Source organism: Lolium perenne, chromosome 3 (genome assembly GCF_019359855.2).
Source record: "Lolium perenne isolate Kyuss_39 chromosome 3, Kyuss_2.0, whole genome shotgun sequence".
Taxonomy (NCBI): Eukaryota; Viridiplantae; Streptophyta; class Magnoliopsida; order Poales; family Poaceae; genus Lolium; species Lolium perenne.
The window spans coordinates 55,831,568-55,834,964 of record NC_067246.2 but is presented as its reverse complement, the minus strand read 5'-3'; the positions used below and the strand labels follow the sequence as shown (position 1 = coordinate 55,834,964).

Genomic DNA, 3,397 nt, shown 5'->3' with positions numbered 1-3,397 from the left:
CAGTTGATCTACTTTATTTTAACAATGGCAATCTTGTCGCGCAACTCCTAGAATCGAACACGCCCTAGGGGCTTCGTCACGAAATCCTCGAGTTGCTCGATTGTGCCGATGAACTCGACGATGATCTTGCCTTTGTGGACGTACTGCTGTTGCAGTGGTAGTGTACCTCGATATGTGTGCTGCCATCAAGGTATGCATGGACATACCCACAGGTGGGCTGGGTGGGCCACAGCCCACCCTAAAATTCTGCAGTTTAACCTATACCTGCTACTATTCAGACTCTAGAAAAGAAAACATGGCCCAATATTCCACACTAGGGACTCTGGAGCATCCAAAAATCAATCGAAATTAATTGCAGTTCTGCTTTTAGGTGCGGCTTAGCTACATCTCTCGTTAGTATGATAATAAGACATTTCGGGTCTTCTTTTCCTGTTCTTATATTTCTCTTTCTCTTTTCTTATTTAACTTCCTTTTTCTTTTAAAAGCTTTTCAATTTTTTGGATTTATAGTTCATGAACTTTAGGCGCGTCCACTACCTAACATTTTTCATCCAAACTTGATAACTTTTTTCTCTTTGTTCTTTTGTATTTATTTTTTTGTTTGTTCTTCCATTTCTCGTCTTCTTATTCTCTGATTTTGAAGAGGTTTCAAAAGTGATCACGGTTTCGAAAAAGTGGTATTTTATCGATTCAAAATTGTGTTCACTTGTTTATCACAAGGTTTGAGAAAATGGCATGGGTTAAATAAAGTACGTTCATGGATTCAAACAAATGTTCACGCGGTTCAAAATAAAATAATTCACCGATCCAAAAATTGTTGATCAGGTTAAAAAATGTCCACGTAGTTCAAAATAATTCGCCGATCCAAAAGTTGCTCCTCGGGTTAAAATTTTTTTACGTGGTTAGAAATAGTTCGCTGGTCCAAAAAAAAACATCGGCGCGATGTGGATGTATAGTGGTCCTCAATGGTGGCTGCGATCGTGGTGTGAGGTTCCATGGCGGTCTTCATGTGGCGGCAAGTTGCAAGGCGGGTGTGCCAACTGCGCCTTTGGTGGGCAGGCTTCAATGACTTCGCGTATGGTGAACTCAACATGAAAGCACTGCACCGACCTCGTTGACAGGGATGCCGACGTCCTTGGACATTGCTCCCCTTGTTGGATGCATCGTTGAGGAGCTCCTTCACCTACACCAGGTATGAATTAACACACAATATTTTTGAATCGATTGCCAATTGATATTATTTATGTAGCCAAGTTTTATGTACAACGGTTAGTGCAATTTTTTTTTGGAGTGTGTCCACCCTCAAGTTTTTTCCTGCGTCCGCCACTGAAGGTATGCACCATGTTCTTGCGGAGTGAAATTGCAGATTTGTTGTCCATTTTGAGTGTCGTCGGAGCTACTTCCTCTCTGGTGAGATCTACAAGTAGACGAGAGAGCCAGATGCCTGACATGCCGTTGTTGTGGCCACGATGTAATTTTTGTCGAGTGGCCCATGCACATGGAGGCCAACACTATTTTTATCGTGTTAAATTATTCTAAACTTCAGGGGAACTCTTCTAATCTAATATATCAAATGAAATCCCACCTAATTAAGTCCCAGTTATTGTTCATTGAACTATAAGTGAGACTTAAGTGGCTCCTACTTACATATCTATTCTGATCGGTCGATCGTTTGATTAAATACAACCCGTGCATCGTAGATTCTAGCTGCATGGTAACTAAGCAATGGACAAATTATTGTTGGGAAGTGGAATAATGCATGGTAAGCAAGGTGCCAGACATAAGTCTCATTTTCCTGAAATCCCTGGTGTAACGCCATGATCATGATGCACCGTTGGATCTCCAAATCAAATAAAAATAAGAGTGAAACTTGCAAAGGATCACATATTTCTTTATTTTTCATGGGAATGGTGTAGGTGCTACCATTCTAGGATGCACGTTTGAGGTGGTAAGTGTACGCTACAAATAGCTGTAATACGAGAAATCACCCGGAAGTCGTTGTAGTATAGTGGTAAGTATTCCCGCCTGTCACGCGGGTGACCCGGGTTCGATCCCCGGCAACGGCGATTTTTCTTTTTGCACGTTGTCCTCCTCGCAGCAACCTGCTAATCTTTTTTATCTTGGGCTGCAACCTGTATTATTTTTTTTAATCGTGTTGGCACCGAGCGCTAATCTCTTCCTTTGTGCTGTAACATCTAAATCCCAATCACCACCATATGATCGATGGGCTACCTATGTTCCCCTATGTTTTCTTTCTTTTCGTCTAGTGCGTAGCTTGTGATGTATATAATTCTGGCTCAAATCTTCCTGAAAACTTGATGGTATACCCAATCTCCAAAAATCTTAATCTGTGTTTGTTGGGATCTTATTTTGTTTATACAAAATTTATAAATCTACCTTCCTAGAAACCATTAGAAGAATAGAATACAACGACACTCTTAGTGACCAATTTTTGTAAACTTAAATCATTCGAATTTCAAATGGAAAATTTGATTATTTTTTATCATATCTTTAATTCCATGTATGAGTCCTTTGAGGCGGATTTTTTTTGTTTGCAAAACCAGCTGTGTACATAGTCATTACTACATATACGTTCAATACCAACCCGCAGATGGTGGTGCTTATGAAATGGGGCGCGGTTGATATCACAGCCGTTGTTATTAGTTGTGTTCCTCGAGATTCGGTCCAACATGATCTCACGTGAAAAAGGAATCTACAACTGTCATATTTGTAAAAGCAACAGTACTTTACTTTTGGCAGTACTGCATATACCATATGAAAAATTGACAAGAACTTTGTAAATTCAGCGGTACTTTTCGCAGGACTACATGAACATGGCATACTGACTACATGCGCAAACAATAGAGGACTCTATAGATAGAGTTCACGCAATCCATTTTAAAAAGTTAAATATTAGACTCATTTCGAAGAGTTCATCGCGATGAAGTCAAATATGCAAACAAAAACTCATTTGCATTTATTATGCGAAAGTTATACACATTTTAGAATTAGTAGTGTATTTCAAGAAGAGAGTCTTTTGCAATGAGTGGACAAGCTGGCGGACCCCACATATGAGCATCTCTATGCATGTGAACGGCTGTGATATCAACCACGCCCCATTTCATAAACACCATTGCATTTTCGAATACAGTTCCTCATGCATGTGTATGTAACAGAATGCACAATCTTCTAGCTTTCGAAAAGTTACTACAACTCGCTGCGAGCTGTCAAATTAGACCGGACAGAAACAAATAGAAGAGTGTGAAATTCCTCAAAGCCGACCGGCAGCTAGACTCGAAATGCCGGTGAATTTTTTCAAGAACCGGCAACAACGGTTGCCCTTTTTTGTATTAAAATTTAGTAGAAAGGAGTTTTTACAGATTTGTAACTCATGGCCC

The 3,397-nt window shown here is 40.0% G+C and overlaps 1 non-coding gene across 1 annotated transcript; it reads left to right on the top strand.

Annotated features, from left to right (window-relative positions):
* The first annotated feature begins 1,993 nt into the window (after nt 1-1,993).
* On the top strand, nt 1,994-2,065 carry TRNAD-GUC (transfer RNA aspartic acid (anticodon GUC)). Its single transcript has one exon. It is a non-coding gene; the product is annotated as a tRNA-Asp (tRNA).
* Nucleotides 2,066-3,397: the final 1,332 nt, after the last annotated feature.